Below are 24,135 nucleotides of genomic sequence, written 5' to 3' on the forward strand. Positions count from 1 at the left end.
AATTTAGTGGCTCGTCCCCTGTTTTGTACTTGTAAAGATTTTTTTAAACTCAACAATAAGGTTTCAAATTTACCTTGATTAAATTCATCTTATTAGATTCAATCCTTCATTCTCATCATTCAAAGTCTTTTGGATCCCGACCCTGTCATCAATGTTATTTATTCTTTTATTTAAACTCATGGATAAAAAAATGTTAAAGTCTACAATACCAGGTACTGATTCCTGAAACACATTATGGAGAATTATTTCCAAATTATCATCTAACTGTGTCATTAGGGGTCTCACTATTCAACTAATTTCATATACATTTAACTGAACCATCATCTAGCCCCTGGCTCTCATCTTAGTGCAGGTAGGAGGTACAATGGATTGCATTGGATCCAGTCAGAAAAACTTGAGTTCAAATTCTGTTTCAGACCCTTACAAGCTGAGTGACCATAGACAATTCATTTAATTTTTCCCAGACTCAGTTTCCTTTCTATAAAATGGAGATAATAAAAGCACCTACCTCATAGGGTTGTGAGATAACATGTGCAAATCACTTTGCAAAATTTAAAGCAATTATATAAATGCTTGTTGTTGCAATGATTATCGTTAATACAAGAAAAGCATTATTAAATGCTTTGCTAAATTTGAGATGAATTATATCAACAATAGTTTTCTAGATTTGTGAATCCCTAGCCAGGAGTACCATTTCCCAGTCATACTCACTTCAGTCATTACCTAGACTTACCTCTATACTCTTGCATCAGTATCTTCCCCAGATTTCCAGCTTCTCTTTAGGTGTTGTTTTCCTTTATTAGACTATAAACTACTTGAAAGAAAGGACTTTCCTGTTCACTTATTTTGTACATCACTTAGTAAGATGGCTTACACGTGGTAATTGCTTAATAAGTGCTCTTTCTTTTTTAAACATTTTAAAAAAAATTTAATTGAAGCTTTTTATTTTCAAATCATATGCAAGGATAATTTTTCACCATTGACCCTTGCATTTTCTCCCACCTTTTCCCTCATCCACTCTCCTAGATGGCAAGTAATCCAATATATGTTAAACATGGTAAAAATATATGCAAATCTATATAGGCATACATATTTATACAATTATCTTACTGCACAAGATGAATCAGATAAAAAAGGAAAAAAAAAACTGAGAAAGAAAATAAAATTCAAAGAAACAACAAAAGAAATGAAAATGCTATGCTGTGATCCACATTCAATTCCCACAGTCTTCTCTCTGGGTGTAGATGGTTCTCTTAATCACAAGATCATTGGAAATAGCCTGAATTGTCTCATTGTTGAGAAGAGCCAAAAATGATATAATATAATCTTGCCATTGCTGTGTATAATGAAATCTTCATTCTGCTCATTTCACCTAGCACCAGTCCATGAAACTCTCTCCAGGCCTCTCTAAAATCAATCTGCTGATCGTTTCTTATAGAACAATAATATTCCATAACATTCATATACCATAATTTATTCAGCCATTCTCCAATTGATGGGCATCCATTCAGTTTCCAGTTTCTTGCCACAAACATTTTTGCATATACAGTCCCTTTCCCTTCTTTAATATCTCTGTGGGATATTATACTTAGCCCAGTAGAAACACTGCTGGATCAAAGGGTATGCACAGTTTGATAACTTTTTGAGTGCTCTATCTTTCTATCCACCCTTCCATTTATCTTTCTACATATCTATCCTTTCATCTATCCATCCTTCTACCCACCTATTTAATCTACCAGTCTAGAAAAGCTGTGTAAAAAGATAATGAATTTAGTTTGACAAAATCCATTGTTTTGTTCATTTGTTTGTTTTGCTGAGGCAATTGCTATTAAGTGACTTGCTCAGGGTCACATAGCTAGGAAGTGTTAAGAGTCTGAGATCAGGTTTGAACTCAGGTCCTCCTGACTTCAGGGTCGGTGCTCTATTCTCTGCACCAACTACCTCCCTCCCAACAAAACCCATTCTTGATGAAAACATGCTAGCTCTTTGTGATGACTACTTCCTTTTCTAGATGATGTTTACTAATATATTCTGGAATTTTTTAATAATCAAAGTGAAACTCACTGTCCTAGAATTTGTAGACTCCATTGTCTGTCTGTCTGTCTGTCTCTCTCTCTCTTTCTGTCTCTCTATCTCTGTGTCTCTCTGTCTATCTCTCTGTCTGTCTCTGTCTTTGTCTCTGTCTTTCTCTCTCCCTCCCTTTTCCCTTCAATGCTATGACACCTTCCTCATTCTTCATGATTTTTCAAAGATCACTGACAATAGTTCAAGTAATTATACCCACCAACTACTTCAGTATTCTGCTTTGTAGTTCCTCTTGGTCTAGTGACTCAGCATCTGCCTCTTTCTCTCTTGTGGTCTGAATGTTCCCTTTTATATCTGTTGTCTCTACTACATTAGCATTTCCAAAGCTATGATAAATAGAAGTCATGAAAGTGACAACCTATTTTTCCATTGGCATATCATGCTGGTTCTCAGAATGATACTTTCTGTTTGTTAAATTTTTATCAAATGGCCTTCCTGCATGCAATGATGTTATTAGTATTTTGGAAGTTTTTATTTGAATGTTATAGTATTCCTCACTGGGTGAAGTGCATAGAGCACTGGATCAGGAATCAGGAAGACCTGACTTCAAATCCAGGCTCAGCTGTGTAACCCTAAGTAAGTCACTTAACCCTGTTTGCTTCAGTTCCCTCAATTGAAAAACGAGATGGAGAAGGAAGTGGCAAACCACTACAGTATTTTTGCCAAGAAAATCTAAGATGAAGTCATGAAGAGTCAAGCACAATTGAAAAATGACTGAACAAGTTTTTCTCATGCTTAATGAGCTTTGCTTCTCCGGCATATGTATATACTGCTTGATCAAGATGAATACTTTTAAAAAGTATTATTGTATTCCATTAAACTTATATTTTATTTAGCATTTTGGAGTTATATTCACTATGAATGATGCTCTGATAATGATAATAATCAGAGCTGACTTTTTGGGTTCAGATTTATGACTTCATTAGATGTGGGAAAATGCTAATTGACAAAATTTCCTCCATAAATGCAGATAAACAACTCCTCTGTCAGTCACAGTCTCAGAGCGTTTCCTACTGCACTGAGTGTTCGACTGAATTGCACATGGTCACCCAGCTAATATTTCTTAACAATAAGACTCGAACCCAGGACTTCCTGATCTCAATGCCAGCCCCTCTATCCAATATGCTACCCTACTTTTTAGGTGCCTCTCAGGTAACACAATGCTTTTATTTTTGAAGAATGCTTTATATAAATTATCTCATTAGAACCTTGCAACAACCCTGCAAGAAAGACACTACTATCTCCATTTTCATATAAGAAAATTGAGACTTGTTATCATAGTTGTTAGTCACAGAGCTACTAAGTGTTTGAGACCAAATTATGAGTTTTTCTGACTTCAGGCCTAGCGCCTATCTGCCCATCAATGGTTTATATTTGATAATCTAGATATCAGAGGTAGAATCAGAATACATATCTTTTTTTTAAACCTTTTTTCACTTAATAGCAAAAATACTACTTTGTCCAATTATATATAAAGATAGTTTTCAACATTTATTTTTGTAAGATTTTGAGTTCAAAATTTTTTTCCTTACATCCTTTTCTCTTCCCTTCCAAGACAGCAAGCAATTGACATAGGTTAAATATGTGTAGTCTATTTAAACATATTTCTATACTAATCATATTGTGAAAATAAAATCAAAACAAAAAGGAAAATCCACGAGAAAGAAAAAAACCAACAAAAATGTGAAAATAGTATGCTTCAATCCGCATTCAGTCTCCATAGTTCTTTCTCGGGATGTAGATGGCATTTTCCGTCACAAATCTATTGAAATTGTCTTGAAGCACAGTATTGCTGAGAAAAATTAAGTCTCTTGTAGTTGATCATTATATAATTTTGTTGTTACTGTGTCCAATGTCCTTCTGGTTCCGCTCACTTCACTCAGTATCAGTTCATGTAAGTCTTTCTAAGCTTTTCTGAAATCAGCTTGCTCATCATTTCTTATAGAACAATAATATTCTGTTACCTTCATATCCCATAACTTATTCAACCTTTCCCCAATTGATGGACATTCCCTCAATTTCCAATTCTTTGACACCACAAAAAGAGCTGTTACATTTTTGCACACGTGGGTCTTTTTCCCTTTTTTATAATCTTTTGGGATACAGGTCCAGTAATGACACTGCTGAATTCAAAAGCTATGCACAGTTTTATAGCTTTCTGGTACAGCAGAACACATATCTTAGTGATTCCAAATCCAGCACTTTATTCTCAGTCCTATGGTGTTTTCCTCTACTTTTCTTTTAGTTTCTCAGTAAACAAACATCTGTTAAACACATATTATGTGTCAATAAGTGTAGGGGGTATTCTAGGAGGATAAGCATTTCTGGTGTGAAGGCTCAGAACTTTCATGGATGCTCATTCTTTTTAGGTCTACTCCTAAGAAGTACAACTCATACCTGTGGCTCCAAGAAGTTGTAGCATGCACAATGGCTACACCCTAGTAAAACCACCTTAGGCAGATAGACTAAACCAGGCTGGGGGTAACCTATGAGCCTCAAACCCCTCACTGAGTTAGAGGCTTATATATCCAAAGCATGTTAAGACTTTCCCTAGTGGAATGAGTGAATGAGAACAGTTTATTCCAAGAGCCATAAAGGTGACTCAAGCCAGTGGATCACTTAAAGCTGGGTCAGACATCAAAGACACCATGGTCATCCACTACATCCCAAGCCATCACTAGTTGTCTTAATTTTTGTCTCACAACTGTACTTAATGACTCTGGCACAGAGAGTGAAGCTGATGACTTTGTGCAACTCTACTTCACTTAAATATAATTCACTAGATGAGTCAGGACATCACCATGATGCCATTAGTCCTCTTCAAAAGGAAGAACAAACAACTATATATTAAGCATTGGGGATACAAATAATATATGGGGAAAAAGATGATCCCTCCCCCTAAAGGAGCTTATAATCTATGAAGAAGATGACACAAAAAGCTGAAAAGAGAAATGAAGTGGAGGAGAAGGCACCAATGATGCAGAGTGCATGGTAGGAAAGTCAGAGAAGTCTCAAAGTAGTGCATCCAGTTGAGAACAAGGAGATAGATGATTAAGCTGAATGGAGGTTTGGAGATTATGGATCCACCCTCCAGCTCAGAGAAAAAGAGGGTAGTAATAAGGTAGAGTACCAAGACTGATGAGATCTTACAGGATGATGAAATCATCCCAGTAATGAACTTCTTAAGCACTGATCTTCTCAGATACATCCCACTGATATGTCTGAGACAAGCTAGTCATCATCTAGCCAGCATATCAAATTTGGACATGAACTAGGAGTTACACTAAATTTTGAGCCTACACTATTATCCCATCTCCCAGACTGAAGCAGTATAAGGAAGAGAATAGCTCTCAGATATAGGGGGAAAGACTTATGCTTTTGTTGTTGCTATATCTTTGAAGTGAATATCCCTTTGAAAAACTAATTGATATTAAGTGTTTGAATAGAACTGTTCTTTGCCAAAAAGTAGGTTTTATTTATAATAAGAGGTTACAGACAAAATGAAGAGGTAAAATAGGTACCAGGAGTGGTAAATATGAAATAGATTTGAGAGAGAGCATATTATTAGTAAGAAAAGGGGTTTTAACAGTTAACAATGGAAAGACAAGTTCCCCACTGAAAATGGCAATCAGGAAAAAAAATCAGGTGAATATTCCATGAAGTGGGAATATGCCATTAATGGGCAGGCTAAATCCATAGGAGAGTTTTAGCACTCTAAAAGAGTTAGCTACAAGAAAGAAAAAATTGCCATGAGGCAAGCCTAACCCCAAAAGGGATTCAGCAAAAATGGCATAAGCCATGGACAGATTTATAAAGAAAATTTAACCTTGGTGGGGTTTGACATAACTTGTCTTTCTTATTGGACACAATAAAGTGGGGTTACTCAAGACCTCCATAGGGGATGGGATTGTAAAACTGAACTGATCCCCTTCAGTGCCTTTCCTTGCTTGCCTCAAGGAGTAATATTATGAGTACTTCAGGACCATATTTAGTTACTTAGGACCCCATCATCTGGGTTCAAGGAACAGTTTACAGGGCAAGTATTCCTTCTTCGGACCCAACATGTCTAAACATACTAATATTAGTGATTTTAGAAAATGTTTATGCTATAATTTTCATAAGCTAAATCTAGGGTTCAGGGTTAAGGTAAAGCATGTCTTTATCTTCCTGAGTTCAAATCTTAGACATTCATTAGCTGTGCAACCCTGGGCAAGTCACTTAACTCTGTTTGCCTCAGTTTCCTCATCTGTAAAATGAGCTGGAGAAGAAAAAGGCAAACCATTCCAGTATCTTCACTAAAAAAAAGCCCAAGTGGGGTCAGGAAGAGTGGGACAAGACCGTAACAACTTAGTAACAATTCTTTGGATAGGCAAAGAAGGGAGTTGTTAGAGAGTTTCGTGGTAAATCCAAAGGCAACAAGCAACATTTTTCCCTCTCCTCCCATCATGAGATATTTAGTTTATCAACTCAATTCAGTACATTTAATTAAACACTTATGGGCCAAGTACTGTACTAAGTGCTAGAAGTGAAAATAAGAATAAATAAGGAAAAGAAAGTCCCTGCCTTGAAGGAGTTTACATTTTAATGGGGGAAGACAACACAGAAAAGAAAGTTAGAAAGATTTTTTTTGGTGGGTGGTGAATGGGAGGAGGTGAAAGGGGAATTCCAGAGAGCATTTTGTTCAATGAAATTGAAACCAAGTAAGCTTTAGATGGAAAGTGGAATAAGTTGTTAAGTTCAGGTTCTGCCCTCTTCTAAAGAAAAGCTTTGGGTGGGAATAGGAGACTGAAAGAGGTGGGAAGGTACTGAATAGTCAAGATGTAGTGATGAAATCTGAAGTGATGAACTTACTCTAGGAAGAGCATCTTTTTTCCTGGAGTTGAAATCAATCAAAACAAGATGAAAGTGAAATGAACTGGAAGTAGTGTATTCATGAGCTTTGTTCAGTGAAAGCATGTAAGTTAAATTTTGGGAGGGGTCAAATTTTTTCATGTGCTTTTTGCATTTGAAAATATATTATTTGTTCCATACCTGATTCATATCGTACCTTTTTTATTTCTCCATTTTGTGAGAGAGGGAAGCCCTAGACATAAACCCTAAGGAGTATCTCGAGGTTGTTGCCATGAGCTGGAGTGTGAAAAAAGGAGCCCTTCACCCCTTATCTCAACTCTTTCATTAGATGCAGACTTTCCTAAGGTTGAACATAGTCCAACTGCTAACTTGACATAGAACAGGGAGTTAGTACTGTACTCTCAGACCCTAGATAGTAAAATTAATGATGATTCCTTCCATTTATATATTCTAATATCTTTCTTCCCAAAACAAACATAGAAAGAAACAAGCAGAAAAATAGTGAGACTTTAAACTCAAATCTCTGCCCCCTGAAATTAGAATTAACATTCTAATGCCTATTACAATTTAGACAAAATCATAGTCCAAACAAAGCTAAACATTCTGAAAACACTCAGAGAGTTGACCCTGCTCTGTGCTGACATAATAAAGGAAATGTTGAAAACCTAAAAAAGGAAATGGAAATGGCAAAATTAGACTCCTTATAAAATATAAGTTTAAAAGCTTCTTTCTTTCTTTCTTTCTTTCTTTCTTTCTTTCTTTCTTTCTTTCTTTCTTTCTTTCTTTCTTTCTTTCTTTCTTTCTTTCTTTCTTTCTTTCTTTCTTTCTTTTTTGTATAGAGATCATGTGATTTTCTCTGCATTGGAGTGGGGTCCTCTCTGTCCTCTCTGTGCCCAATTACTATCAATTCCCATCTGTGTCTGTTTAATTCAGTTGGCTATATTGTACTATGATCTCAGTTAGGCTAAGACTCCCAGACTATTTTTGTGAAAATTATGTTTGTTGAGATTAGAGCTGCCAAAATCTCTTTTTTGCTTGCTTCACATTGTTCTATGATTATGGGATTTTGTTTGTTTTATCCTCCACTTCTGCTTTCTGCTTTAATTTTTTAAAATTCTATTTTTGTTATTGTTCTGTACTTAATAAATACCATCAAATATCAGCATTTCCACATACAAAAAATAGAAAAAAGAGAATTGTTCATGAAAGCAAAAGTTGTTTATTATAAACAACTGACATTTTTTAAAGTTACTTAACTAAACATTTATTGAATATCTACTATGTGCTTTATGCCTAATTAATTTGGGAATATAAAAGGCAAAATACAGTCCCTGCTTTCAAGGAATTCAGTTTCATAGGGGAGAATAAATTTAAAAAAACATGAATTTTAAAATTTGGGGCAGTTAGTAAATGCATCGAATACAGCACTGGGCTTGGAGTCTAGAAGATTCACATTCATAAATTCAAATCTGGACTCAGATACTCATTAGCTGTGTGATCCTAGGCAAGTCACTTAATTCTGTCTCAGTTTTCTCATCTGCAAAATGAGTTGGAGAAGGAATTGACAAACCATTCCAATATCTTTCCCAAGAAAACCCAAAATGGGGTTATAAAGTCAGACATGATTGAAATGACTGAACAAATACATAATAAATTCAATCTATTGGTTTAAAAGCTTTCTTGCTTGTATTTCCTAAACCTTCTGCTATTTTCTTTTCTGTGTTTAAAAAAAAATGCAACTGATCTTTTCTTTTCTTTTCTTTTCTTTTCTTTCTTTCTTTCTTTTTTCTTTTTTTTTTTTTTTTTGTATCCCTATTGTTAGCCCCCCTCTCCTTTTGTTTCTATGTAGATTTGTTTTGCTTGACTATGATTATTTGTTTCAAGGAAGGGTTTGTTTTGTTATGGTTTTTAATTTGGGAAGTGGTATTTGGAAAGGACTTGGGTCAAAAAAAATGAATGTTTTCTTCTGCACCTAAGTTCATTTGCTTTCTATCAAAAGTAGGAAACATGCTTTATCAAAGCTTTTCTGGAGACATGACTGGTCATTGCTTTGATCAGAGTTCTTAAATCTTTCAAGATTGCTTTGCTTTATACTGTTGTTGCCTTTATATAAATTGTTCTCTTAGTGCTATCCTATTCACTTGGGGTCAGTTTTTACTACCCAAGAATCTGTAAATATCTTAAATTTCAGTGCATTGCAATAATTTGTTATAGCTATCTACCCCAGTTAATTTAGCTATTTCTCAATTGTTGAACATACTTCTCTTCTTTAGAGTCTCATTATTTGCCTATTTCTCCCACCTCTTCATTTATACTCATATAGTCTTCTTCTTATGGTAAATAATAAGCTCCATCTGCTGCTTTTTCTTTTTTATACTGATATATTCCTTTTACTCTTCCTTCTCATTGCTTCCTTAAAATTCTTAAGATTAAACCACAATTCCTCGTTTTTCTTATTTTACTCCCTCAATACCCTTTGAAAACAGTAAGATTCTTATTTTCAAAGTATAATTGTTTCTTCTTCCCTTATTAGAATGTTAGCAACACATAATCATATATATTCTTCACATTGTTCAAATGTATTTTTCTAGCTTTTTCTTACTTGTATTTTCATTGCTAAGATCATATTCAGCTATGATCTTTTCATCAGACTTTCTTTAAAAGCCTATATTCCATTAAACTTCCATTTCCCCTTCTAAAGCATAATAATCAGCTATTCTGAATGAGTCATTCTTGATTGAAAGCCTTTTTCTTTTGCATGTCAGAATATTGTATCCCCAAAGTTCCTTTTGAATATAGAAGAAGCTTCCATATTTTGGATGATTCCAAATTTGGTTTCTTTGTACTTAAGCACCTGCTTTCTGTATGTTTTAAAAAAACAGAAAAAAATCTTTACGTAGAAGCCTCAGATTTTGACTATGACATTCCTAGGACTTTCCCTTTAAAAGATGCTTTCAAGAGGTGATTGGTGGATTTCTACTATCTTTACCTCTCTGATTCTGGTCAGTTTTCACTTATGATTTCTTGAAATGTAGTGTCCAGAGTGTTGGGTTTTTAGAAAAATCTTAATCATGATTTTTAGGTAGTTCAATGATTCTTAAAAGAACTTTACTTGGCCTTTTGGCTTTGAGTTTGTTCTACTATTTCTTGCTTTCCCATGGGGTCATTGATTTATATATAGTTTATTATAATTTTCAGAAGCTATTACTTTTTTAGAAGTTTCTAATTTTCTTTTTTTTTTAATTTTTATTTAATAATTACTTTATATTGACACTCGTTTCTGTTCCGATTTTTTTTTCCCTCCCTCCCTCCACCCCCTCCCCTAGATGGCAAGCAGTCCTTTATATGTTGGATATGTTGCAGTATATCCTAGATACAATATATGTTTGCAGAACCGAACAATTCTCTTGTTGCATAGGGAGAATTGGATTCAGAAGGTATGAAGTTTCTAATTTTCAAAACATATGCAAGGATAATTTTTTCAACATTGACCCTTGAAAAACCTTGTGTTCCAATTTTCCCCCTCTTCTCATCATCCCTCCCCTAGATGACATGTAATCCAATAAGTTAAATATAGTAAAAATATATGTTTAATCCAATATAGACATATATATATATATTTATACAATTATATTGCTGCACAAGAAAAATCAGATTAAAAAGTAAAAGAAAGAAAAGAAAATTCAAGCAAATCACAACAAAAAAAAGTGAAAATGCTATGTTGTAATCCACCCTCAGTTCCCACAATCCTCTCTTTGCTTGCAGATGACTCTCATCATCACAAGATCATTGGAACAGGTCTGAATCACCTCATTGTTGATGAGAGCCATGTCCATCAGAATTGATCATCATATAATCTTGGCCATGTACAATGAATCCCTGGTTCTGCTCATTTCACTTAGCATCAGTTCATGTAAGTCTCTGTAACAGAGGCTATTACTTTAATAAATTTGCCACTTTCTGTTAAAACTACTTATTCTCCTTCTAATTTTTTTTCTCCAGAGATGCTCTTTTTTTTTTTTTTTTTGTATCCCTATTGTTAGCCCCCTCTCCTTTTGTTTCTATGTAGATTTGTTTTGCTTGACTATGATTATTTGTTTCAAGGAAGGGTTTGTTTTGTTATGGTTTTTAATTTGGGAAGTGGTATTTGGAAAGGACTTGGGTCAAAAAATGAATGTTTTCTTCTGCACCTAAGTTCATTTGCTTTCTATCAAAAGTAGGAAACATGCTTTATCAAAGCTCTTCTGGAGACATGACTGGTCATTGCTTTGATCAGAGTTCTTAAATCTTTCAAGATTGCTTTGCTTTATACTGTTGTTGCCTTTATATAAATTGTTCTCTCAGTGCTATCCTATTCACTTGGGATCAGTTTTTACTACCCAAGAATCTGTAAATATCTTAAATTTCAGTGCAGTGCAATAATTTGTTATAGCTATCTACCCCAGTTAATTTAGCTATTTCTCAATTGTTGAACATACTTCTCTTCTTTAGAGTCTCATTATTTGCCTATTTCTCCCACCTCTTCATTTATACTCATATAGTCTTCTTCTTATGGTAAATGATAAGCTCCATCTGCTGCTTTTTCCTTTTTCTACTGATATATTTCTTTTACTCTTCCTTCTCATTGCTTCCTTAAAATTCTTAAGATTAAACCACAGTTCCTCGTTTTTCTTATTTTACTCCCTCAATACCCTTTGAAAACAGTAAGATTCTTAATTTCAAAGTATAATTGTTTCTTCTTCCCTTATTAGAATGTTAGCAACACATAATCATATATATTCTTCACATTGTTCAAATGTATTTTTCTAGCTTTTTCTTACTTGTATTTTCATTGCTAAGATCATATTCAGCTATGATCTTTTCATCAGACTTTCTTTAAAAGCCTATATTCCATTAAACTTCCATTTCCCCTTCTAAAGCATAATAATCAGCTATTCTGAATGAGTCATTCTTGATTGAAAGCCTTTTTCTTTTGCATGTCAGAATATTGTATCCCCAAAGTTCCTTTTGAATATAGAAGAAGCTTCCATATTTTGGATGATTCCAAATTTGGTTTCTTTGTACTTAAGCACCTGCTTTCTGTATGTTTTAAAAAAACAGAAAAAAATCTTTACGTAGAAGCCTCAGATTTTGACTATGACATTCCTAGGACTTTCCCTTTAAAAGATGCTTTCAAGAGGTGATTGGTGGATTTCTACTATCTTTACCTCTCTGATTCTGGTCAGTTTTCACTTATGATTTCTTGAAATGTAGTGTCCAGAGTGTTGGGTTTTTAGAAAAATCTTAATCATGATTTTTAGGTAGTTCAATGATTCTTAAAAGAACTTTACTTGGCCTTTTGGCTTTGAGTTTGTTCTACTATTTCTTGCTTTCCCATGGGGTCATTGATTTATATATAGTTTATTATAATTTTCAGAAGCTATTACTTTTTTAGAAGTTTCTAATTTTCAAAATATATGCAAGGATAATTTTTTCAACATTGACCCTTGAAAAACCTTGTGTTCCAATTTTCCCCCTCTTCTCATCATCCCTCCCCTAGATGACATGTAATCCAATAAGTTAAATATAGTAAAAATATATGTTTAATCCAATATAGACATATATATATTTATACAATTATATTGCTGCACAAGAAAAATCAGATTAAAAAGTAAAAGAAAGAAAAGAAAATTCAAGCAAATCACAACAAAAAAAAGTGAAAATGCTATGGTGTAATCCACCCTCAGTTCCCACAATCCTCTCTTTGCTTGCAGATGACTCTCATCATCACAAGATCATTGGAACAGGTCTGAATCACCTCATTGTTGATGAGAGCCATGTCCATCAGAATTGATCATCATATAATCTTGGCCATGTACAATGAATCCCTGGTTCTGCTCATTTCACTTAGCATCAGTTCATGTAAGTCTCTGTAACAGAGGCTATTACTTTAATAAATTTGCCACTTTCTGTTAAAACTACTTATTCTCCTTCTAATTTTTTTTCTCCAGAGATGCTCTTTTTTTTTTTTTTTTTTTAAATCTCTTGCTTCATTTCTTCCTGATGCTTCATGTTATGTTTGAGGAAGATCCATTTTCTCCTTTGAGTCTTTGCTTATATGTATTATGGTTATTCTCTCCACTTAGACTGGATATTTAAGCTTCTCTGGATCTACTATAATTCTTTATAATGTTTAATGTTTTCTGAATTTTACTATTTTTCTAGTCTTAGTTCCTGAAATGAGACTTTATGTCAGAATGTTCTCTCCTTCTGGAAATTTTGGATGTAGTGATCAGCTTTGTTGGGCTTCCCCAGGTAACTCAGGGATTTTATGTTGAGTTCCACCTTTCAGGATTAAAACAACTTAGCTGTTTGAAGTTTAGGATACTAGATCTTCATGGCTTCCTATGTCTTCTTCTATGAAGTAGAAACTTCCGAGTTTTTACTTAGCTCCAGTCTTTTCATCGGGAATGCTTGAAAATCTCCATTTTAAAAAAAAAAACATTTTAAAAAAATGCTGCAAGATTAATCTTGCCTTGATCCCTAATTTAGGACTTAGGACCAGAGCCAAGCTCTGCTCCCTGTGATTTTACATGGTGTGGTCTTGACTTGCATTGCTGGGGTTCTTGCTCCTTGCTTCCACTTCTCATGGGGTATATCTGAACTCACATTTCTGGAAGATGTATGTATCCTTTTTTAGAATTTTGCAATTAGCCATTATTGAGTAGTCTTTTTATTGCTGAAATTTCTCTGACCAGGATATTGGGAAGTCTTTTGTCCTTCTGGGGCTTCCTGTGGGAGCAAAAAAGTGGGAGTTGGGTCCCTGCATGATCTACTGCCATCTTGGCTAGAGGTCGTCTCTCTGCTTTTTGAGATGATTTTGCTCAAAATCATCCATCATCTTTGTTTGAGAGATTTTACAGACAAGCTTATATTCTAACCCAATATTGACTTTGGCAGCTATCTCTTTCAGTTGGCAAGTCAAATGTTTGCTGACTAAAGTATTTTCTGGATTTCTTTAGTGACCTCTTTATAGCAATTAGTTGATATTGACTTGACTTTTAGATGAAATTATTTTCATTTTAGTTAATACCATTTACATTATCCCTATTTTCCAACTTTTACTTTCAATAGCTTTTGCAAATAGTTTAGTGTTAAATATTTTTAAATGTACATCATAACTTTTTCTCATTATTATTTTTTGTTTACTATAAATTCTGATCTAATTCTGACAAATTAGTGGTCTAATTGTGCTTAGCAGCTAACTCAGGTTTAACTTTACACCCTTAATAAGTCTTTTCATGTCTACTAACATATAGTCATTTTCTTTGTGGTGCAAAATGCTGTTGGCTATGAATTTCATTTTCCAATCTTTAAAAAAATTTTTGAAGAGAATATAATTAACAAATTAGAGATAGGAGGCTTCTGTGCAACCTACAAATCTTTGACTTCTTTTATTTCTTTCTTCTGAACTGTATTTTGCCATCAATTTAACTGAGCATTATCACCTTTTTTCCCTTTACATTAAGGTCACCAATTATACTCAAAGTATAAAGGTATCTGAAGGAAGAGAAGGTAACAAAGTATTCTTTATTGATATAAAAGGTAACCTAGAGAACCTCAACAACTATTGGTCTACATGCCTACTGTCCCATAAATATAAAATTAATGAGGTTCATCTATACATCTTTCTTCTAGGTCTAAATCTAGGACTACAGGGATCTGTTCAATCTACTTTATACCCCCACTCCCATTTTCTGTTTTTGAATCTCCTGTCTGCTCCCCCCAGACCAACCAGAGTTATATCTAATTTAAATTTAAACTTAAAATATATGTATTATACATATATTATGTATGTGTATACACACATGTATATGTATATACATATATATTTATATATATACATCACTACAGCAAAAGTAATTTCATTAAAATATAAATTCAAGGGTAAATAATCAGGAAATATAATAAAAGAGCAACCACATTTTGCTCCCCAACCATTTATTACATAATCTTCCAACCTCCAGGGGTAGAAGTCCAACCCATCCCCACCCATGCTGCTGCTATCAACTGAACACTCAATCTCCCCGAGTGGGGTGGGGGCTGGTAGGATATTAGAAGATCATTCAACATGCTTGATATTAATATACCTAAGTCGTTTGTTCCAGGGCCAGTGAATCATCCAGGTTCTGCAGGTGTAGCTTCTAAATACAACACCACCCAAGTCCAAAGTCTAGTGGTAGGAGGAGGTGGGGGGAGGAAAACCTCAATGTGTACAAACCTTGACAGGAAGAGGACGTCCTATCCTTTCTCTTTTTAAATTTTCTCTTCCCCACTTTTTTTTCCCTGTTTCTAGCTTATGAATCAACTAGTCCAGAATTCCCATGTGGAATTCAAGGGAATGTAATTTCACAAAGAATGTAGTGTTCACTGGACAAAGACTCATCATAATTAGCAATTTACATTAATATTATTGTAATGGGGTCTGGGTACATGCTCAGAGTGCCTCACTGAGACATTTCTCCATGTGGAAGAGGTAAAGGAGGGGGAAAAGAAGTAAAAGAGGTAAAAGATGGGAAATGGAAGGACTTTGGGATAGCACTGGGGCATAAGAACACTGTAACTAATTCCACAAGGCTAAGGGATGAAGATGAACTTCTTTGGCTGAAATGATATTCCTTTTAGGCTCCTTAGCCTCAGCCACAGCTTTTTACATTGGTCCTTCCTTCCCTATTCAATGACTCCTTTACTTATTATACATTATATACTTACTGTATTTATTATTTACACATAATATATATGAATACATATTACTATATAATATATAAATATGTATTTATTACATATTATATACTTAGTATACTGCTCAGAGTAAGAGATCAAGATATAAGGCAACAGAGTCTCAAGAAATGGGCCTTGAGCCTTGACTTTTGTTCTTTTCCATTTTAGAGGAAGGGAGTGTAACCTCTGTGACTCTATGGTCTTAGAAAGACCTGGAGGTTCTTGTCCTCCTACCTTTCCAGAACTTGGCAGAGGGGTGGGGGCTATTCAGTCCAAATATTCTAGACTGGTTCTGTAGCCAACCTAGCATTGATATCTCAAGGAACACGGAGAAACCTTCAAGAATCCCGCTGATGTAATTGAGACAAGCTAGCCATCAACTAGCCAACCTGTCAAATTCGGACATGAACTAGGAGTTACACTAAATTTTGAGCCTACTCTCTACACTATTACCCCGTCTCCCAGACTGAAGTGTATAGGGAAGAGATATAGGGGGAAAGACTTATACTTTTATTGCTCCTATATCTTTGAAGTGAATTTCCCTTTGTAAAAACTAATCGCTATTAAGTGTTTGAATGGGGTACTAGTGACTATTAACTAATAGGAAGAACATAGTTACCTCCAAACAATTTACAGATTGGTAGGCATTCCAAACATCCAATGGCAACAAAGAAGAAACATATTCCGACTCTTTTAGGCTATCTTAGAACCCATAAGGGGAGAACCAGAGAAAAACATGTTATAGGTGGAAACTTGTCTGGGATTAGATTGGGAGTCTCATATTTGTGAGGATCCCAGATCTTTCACTTCTTGATACCCTTTTTAAAAATATGATCCTAGAGAAATTTCACGTACATATACACACTCCATTTTTTTTTAAAGATTGTAAGTGCAGTTGGTTTCTGATGTATATTTCCTTGCTGGTCAGTTCCATCTGAGATAATTTTTTAAACTTTTGCCTTTGTTGATTTGTTGAATGCTTAAATGCTGATGCTTGCTGTATTACTGAATTCATTAGATATTGAAATTAGTATGAGAAGTATGAAGTTTGCATCACTCAGAAGCTGATAACTGGTTGAGAAATAATCTTATTTTCTTTTTTGCATTTAAATGGACTTAGATGGCTGTTCTTACTGTGAAATCCTTTTGGCTGAAGAGATGGTAGTTTAAGGTTTGTCTGTGGGCCTCTCAAATACTTTACAATAGATAATGTCTGCTAAGGGTGGGAGGTTGGATGAGATAAATTATGCTTGATTCATCCAACTCCAAAATGCAAATAAAATTGTCCAGATAAGATGGACAGTTTTTCCTGAGGGACAACTCTGTGACCTAAACTCATACATACAAGGAAATGTGACTCCTGCTTGATAGAATGCTCATTTGTGAAGCTCTATAAATGGAGAATGGGCATATTGGGAGAGCAGACTGGTGAATGGGTGGATTGTAGTCCAGAAGCTAAACACACATAGGAGAGCCAGACGTCTATCAAGTCACTTGACTTTTGTGTTTGTAGCCCTTCATATGCTAAGAGTGGACTTGATGGTGATATTATTCCTTCTCTCCTGATTTGAGCAAAGGACTTATCTCACTCCCAGCTGAGGGAATGGTTTTACTTTTAGCTATTCATTTACTTGTGTCTAGTCTCTATGTATATTCTAATTGATATAACGTCTCCCTCTCTGCTGCTTTTTAAAGAAAGACGTTTACCAGTGATTTATGGTGTTATTTTGTGTAATTAATGTTTCGTGGAAGGGAATGAAGCTGACAATTTTGAGCTAAGGGTAACCCTGGAGAAGGATCAAGCAGGTGGCTTTTCTTCCATTCTCATCCCCATAGCCTGGAGATATTTGAGGAGTGACAGAAAGAATTCTAGCCAGTACTGCTTTTTGGAGACATAAAGGAAAGATCACCCAGCTTTGGATTCCTGTACCCTGAATGTCTTTCTCCACTAACCAGACTTCTGGCATTGATGGCATGTTCTATTCTGTCTACAAAGGTAGGTCAGATCTCAGGTTGCATCAAACTACATCTATTTAAATGTATTAGAAAACTATGTGTATACAGCATCTACACATCTATGGTGTTTTCAGTTGTTTTACTTGTGTCCAATTCTTTGTGACCACATTTGAAAATTTCTTGGCAAAGATACTTGCGTGGTTTATTATTTCCTTCTCCAGTTCATTTTACAGATGAGGAAACTGAAGCAAACATGATTAACTGACACACAGCTAATAAGTCTTTGAGGCCAAATTTGAACTCAGATCTTCCTGACCAGAACTCTATCTGCTGCTCCATCTAGCTGCCCAATGTATATGTACAGGTATATGTGTGTATATGTAAAAACACAAATACACACATACATATGTATATACAGTATATACGCATACTTTATACATATTTTTAAGAATTTGTTGACTTTTTATTTATTTAACATTCAGTCACCTTGGACAAATCACTCAAACTATGATTGAGTTTCCTCAATCATAAAATGATAATAATAATAATAATAATATTATCTACCTCCGAGGGTTATTGGGAAATAAAATGAGATACTACTTGTTAAGTGCTTATCAGTGTACTTGGCACATAGTATGGTATATAAATGCTATCATCTTCATCGTTGTTGTTGTTGTTGTTGTTGTTATATACTTATATAACCTCCTTTCCTAGAGCACCTAGCACCTCTTTCATTTTCCCTATTAGACCTGGAAGCCAGAAGCACCTGAAAGACTCAATACTTGAAGAATACCCAGAATACTGAAGAAAGCTGTAGTTCCCAACTCCCCTCTTCCCCTCATACAGGACAGAGAATTCTTCTTCACCACTAAGGGTAGAGTCCCATCTCAATAGCCTTTAGGATAGGGGTTATACTTATTAAACATCTATCATTTACAATGCACATTACTAGATTCTAGGAGAGATATGGAGATAGATAAGGCACATTTTCCTCCCTCAGGAAATTCATAGTCTAGTAGTCTGTTTTGAGAGATTATATCTTCAGATAAAGTACTTGAAGATGATTTTGCAAACCAATCCTTTGGTAACAAGAGAAAATGATGATGGCTCTGGAGAGAAAGTGGATGAGTCCAGTCACTGTTAATAGCAAAGCTACAAAATTGTCTATCGACATCAAACTATTATTCATAATATAAGAATACTTGAAGCAATAAGTCTTCAGAAAATGAAACTCCTTTTTCATAAATCACTAGTAATGAAAGAAAAGGGCTTATTATTAAAGGCTTAATTATGGAGGACATTGTAAGAGTACCAGGAATAAAAAGAGCCAGTGGCTCTTTAGCAGAAGTTTAGATATGTCATTGAAGGAAGAGGTGGATTTAACAATGTTCTTTAGGGCCAAGGAGATATGTGAAAAGGAATTATCTTTGTTTCCTTCATAGACATGTATGTATTTAAAGAATATTTATGTCTATATCAATAAGAATGAATCTTTACTAATATTTGATACAAGCTCCTCTTTCTTATCAGATGATAAGACAGAGGCCCAGAGAGATGATTTGATCTAAAGTCACTCAGCTAGTTAGTGGCTGGTCTGGGAGGAGAATTTGTCCCTGTCCCTCCTGATATTTGACCAGGTGGTGCTTCCTTCATTTCCCTTTTTTATCTTCTCTTCTTTCCCTCTTTCTTCAATCTCTCCTATTTATGCTATGATCCAATAAGCACCTGAAGTTTCCCTCCCCTTCTCTAGGGAGAAGGAAATGCCTTCCACATCTGCATTTTAGGGAAAAATCCAGTGCCCTGTTCTAGTTAAGACTCTATTTATAACCTTTCATCTTACCAAAATCTTAGGGAGAAAATTTCTATTCCAACATTATGGAGTAACTAGGTGGTAAAGTGGATAGAGCATTGAGCTTGAATTCAGCAAGACTCATCTTCCTGAATTAAAAACTGGCATCAACATTTATAAGCTGGGTGATTCTGGGCAACTCATTTAGCCCTACTTGCCTCAGTTTCCTCATCTGTAAAATGAGCTGGAGAAGGAAATGGCAAACCTCTCCAGTATTTTTGCCAAGAAAACCCCAAATGCAATCATGAAGAGATAGACATGACTGAAAAATAACTGATCTTAAAGCATTATATAAGTCAGATATTATATCTGTTTAACTTTGAGATAAAGTTTTTTTTTTTTTTTAGTGAAAAGCAAAATAGCTAAAGTTTGCCTTCATAAGTAGATAAATTTAAAAAATTAATTTTTTATTTTGACATGATGGGAAGCAAAGAAGTCTTTAAACCTCCACAACAAAATGAACAGAAAAAATGTTTCCTTTTGTAAAGCAAGAATTGCCTTATAAGGGTCTAGTAGTTCAAGTTAAAATTTGTCTGGTGTTCCTAGCTCGAAGACAAAGTATGAAAGCTAGTAACAGATTGAAAACCAAAGGGTAAATATTTAGTAAAATGAATTTAAATTAGACATTTGAAACTTTGGATTAATCTGTGGAAATGTTTCAGTGTGTGTAGAATTGGCTCCTATTCTATATCCCTGGCATTCCTTCTTGGCTTTTTAAAACTTTTAACTGCCAAAGTGCTACTTCCTGTAAACTTCAATCATGATTAGGTCCTGGATGCCCTTTAAATCACTGAGTGCACACTTTTGCGTGCCTTCCAACATCTGTTTAGAATATCATTCTTTCAGAACTTCAAAAGATTCATGATTTCATCCATGGCCACAAAGACTCATTGCCTGGGGGCCAGCGATCTCTGAGAGGAGCTTAAAGCTGCTGCTCCAACACACACTCTCTATTGCCAAGCCCCAAGGAGCTCACATTTAGATCTGTAGGACCGGACAGAACCCAAGCACCACAAGCACAATTAAAGAGAAATTTAGAGCCGACCGACTCCGCATTCACCCTTGAAGGCCAGCTTTTCATATAAGGTTTTTCAGTCCTCTAGAGGTCACTGTATCCTAACTTATGGGTAAAGACACCAGCTCACTCCATGAAAGGGAGAGCAATGATATTTGTGTGTTTGGTTGCTAAGGAGATTTCTCAGTAGCTTTGCTGGACCCATTCCACAGCATTTTTCAAGACTGGAGGCAATCACAATCTACATAAAACATCTACACAAGCAGAAAATATGTAAACCACATGTGGTCTCCTTCACTCTCCCCAGACATGCACTCCATTTTTTTTTTTTTAAACAGTGTTTTCAAAGAACAAGGGGGACAAGTAAACACAAGTGTTTTTAGAGAGTTTCCTAGTGATTGGACAGGACACACACAGAATTTCACAAGCAGTTCAGTTTGTACAATTTGTTGAAGATTCTTCACATGAGAGATATACAGCAAAGTATTCTCTCCTCCCCTCCCGGACTCCAACCTCTTTCCATCAGCAAACTTCCCATTGCCTACTCAGTCTGGATTCCAAGGCCAGATGTTGGGCTCATGGGAGGAATTAGAACACACATGCAGGCCTTAATAGTTATTTGTTTGGTGGTTATAACCATGGTGCCTTGGAGCTTTCCGGAACAGAAACAGGTCAAGTCTATCAGCACTGGGGCACCTATTCGGGATTTGACCCATTCTAATGTATGATAAAGGAACTCTCTGTGCCAAAAAGGCTTATAAAAGAAGAAAGGGTTTGGGGAAATGAAACGGAATTATCATAAAGCAAAACCAGAGAGGATGAGTCAAGGACAGAAATGCTAGAAAGAAGGGGAAGGGGATTTTGTTTTGGTTTGCATCTATATGATTTTACTTAGAATAATACAATAATAAGGATTCATCTTTATAATAACTATTTTTGTCATTGCGTCATTTCAGTCATGTCCAACTCTTCATGACCCCACTTGGAGGTTTTTTTTGGACAAAGATATTGGGTCGGTTTGTCATTTCCTTCTGTCGCTCATTTTTAGATGAGGTAATTGAGAGATGCAGAGTCACACAGCTTGTAAGGCTCTGAGGCTGCATTTGAACTCAAGTCTTCTTGAATTCAGGCTTAGGTCTCTCTTTTCTAAGAATATATTTCTTTCAAAAGTCTGTTCAAATGACAACCTACATGAAGTTTTTCTTAATCTGTATTTGCTAGTACCCTCCACTCCCCTTTCTTTTGTATTTATTTTGTATATACTTCTTGTTAATATTTTATACAATTATTTACAGGCCTATTATCTCCCCCATTGAAGGCAGGGAATATTTCATTTGTGTATTTACATCCCAAGTGCATAGCAAAGTAGCCTACCACATAGTAGATGCTTAATAAATGTTTGAGGGTTAATCTGGAAATAAAACACCTGGATTTGAAACCTAGTTCTTTTACTTGCTACTTATCTTGGATGAATCACTTAACTTCACTCAACCTCAGTTTCCTAAACTGTAAAATGAGGAGTTAAACTTATCTCCAAGGTTCCCAGCTTCAAATGCTATGATCCTAGATAACTAAAGTCCAGTAGTATAATTAAGATTATGAAGGATTCTGGGAAGAAAGGTATCTTTGAAAGTATAATAGCTCATAAGCCCCCATTGATGTGTTTACTTTTACTATTTCAACCAGATGTCATGGTTCAAAGAAAAGACATTTAATCAATTGTCTTAATTTGGAACGACTGCCAAAAGGCTATCCAATTATATCTTTTCTTTGACTCTGCAATACCATTACTACATCAGAGACATCAAAGAAAAGGGAAAATGACCTATTTGTACAAAAATATTTATAGCAGTTCTTTTTTTTTCCTTTGGTGGTAAAGAATTAGGAGTTAAAGGGATGCTCATCAATTGGGGAATGGCTGAATAAGTTGTGCATAAATGTTATGAAATACTAATGTGCTATAAAAAAATAAACATGATGGTTCCAGAAAAACCTGAAAAATCTCATGAACTGTTGCAAAGTGAAATGAGGAGAATATTATATATAATAATAGCCATGTTATAAGGATGATCAACTGTAAAAGATTAGCTACTCTGATCCAGACAAACATTGAACATAGTTTCATAAAACTCATAATAAAAAATGCTATCCATTTCCAGAGAAAGAATTAAGGAATTTTGAGTACAATATTGAAGCATACTTTTTTTGCTTTTTTATTTTTCATGTGTGTGTATGTATGTGCATGTGTGTGTGTTTATTTTCTTTTGCAACACAGTTGATATGGAAATATGTTTTACATAACTTATGTATAATATATATCATTGCTTGTTTGTTCAAGGGGTCAGTGAGAGGGAGGAAATTTGGAATTCAACATTTTAAAAATGAACGTTAAAAATTTTAAAAATGTAATTGGGAAGTTTTCCCCCCAAGATAGCACTGAAGGCAAAAAAGGAAGCCATTGTTCCCTCCAAGACAGAAGCCAAGATCAAAGCGTGAAGGCAAAGAAGATGGTGTTGAAGGATATCTGTAGCCACAAAAAGAAGATCCCAAACATTCTCCACTTTCCAGTGACCCAAGACACTAAGACTTTGAAAGCAGCCCAAATTCCCTCAGAAAAGTGCCCCTTGGAGAAACAAGCTCGTTCACTATGCCATCATTAAGTTTCCCTGATCATTGAGTCTGCTATGAAGAAGATTGAGGACAACACTACCTTTGTCTCCATTGTGGATGTAAAGGCCAACAAGCTTCAGATCAAGCTGACAGTAAAGAAGCTGTACGACGTCAGCGTGGCCTAGGTCAACACACTGATCCAGCTGATGGAGAGAAGAAGGCCTGTGTCCACCTTGCTACAGACTATGATGCTGTAGATGTTGCCAACAAAATTGAGATCATTTAATCTGTACCCAGCTCTCCCATTTAACAACAATAAAAAACTTTCCAGTATAAAAAATGAAATTGGGAAATATTTAATAAAACAGATAAACAATTCTATTTTTTAAAATTACGTATTGGAAGCCAAAAATGGCAAAATAAAGGCATAATTTGTCCGAGCTATTCAGTAAAAATCCCTCTGAATACCTTTAAATAATGACTCTACCTAGCAGTACCAAACCTAAAACTACATTATGTAAAGCAGAAGTCATTAAAACTATGTGATACTGGCTAAGAAATAGAGTGGAGGATCAGTGGAATAGATTAGATACACATGACATAATAAGCAAGGCCTATAGCAAGCTAATATTTGATAAATCCCCAAATTCCAGCCTTTGGAATAAGAACTCATTATTGGACAAAAATTGCTGGGAGAACTGGAAAATAATATGTCAGAAACTCAGCATAGAGCTATATCTCACACCCATACCAAAAAAAAGTCAAAATGTTCTACATGATTTGGGCATAAAGGAGAATACTAGAAACAAATTAGGAGAACAAGGGACAATTTACCTATCAGATCTTTGGAGAAGGGAGGAATGTATGACCAAAAAAGAACTAGAGAATATTATGGAAAGCAAAATGGACAACTTTGATAACATTAAATTAAAAAGGTTTTGCATAAACAAAACCAACAGAAACAAGATTAAAAGAAAAATGCAAAGCTGGGAAAAATCTTTACAGCCAG

The 24,135-nt window shown here is 35.0% G+C and overlaps 1 pseudogene; it reads left to right on the top strand.

Moving 5' to 3' along the window:
- The first annotated feature begins 21,154 nt into the window (after positions 1 to 21,154).
- LOC127557159 (60S ribosomal protein L23a-like) lies at positions 21,155 to 23,412 on the top strand (annotated as a pseudogene).
- The last annotated feature ends 723 nt before the right edge of the window (positions 23,413 to 24,135 follow it).

The sequence above is a fragment of the Antechinus flavipes genome, chromosome 3 (genome assembly GCF_016432865.1).
Source record: "Antechinus flavipes isolate AdamAnt ecotype Samford, QLD, Australia chromosome 3, AdamAnt_v2, whole genome shotgun sequence".
NCBI lineage: Eukaryota > Metazoa > Chordata > Mammalia > Dasyuromorphia > Dasyuridae > Antechinus > Antechinus flavipes.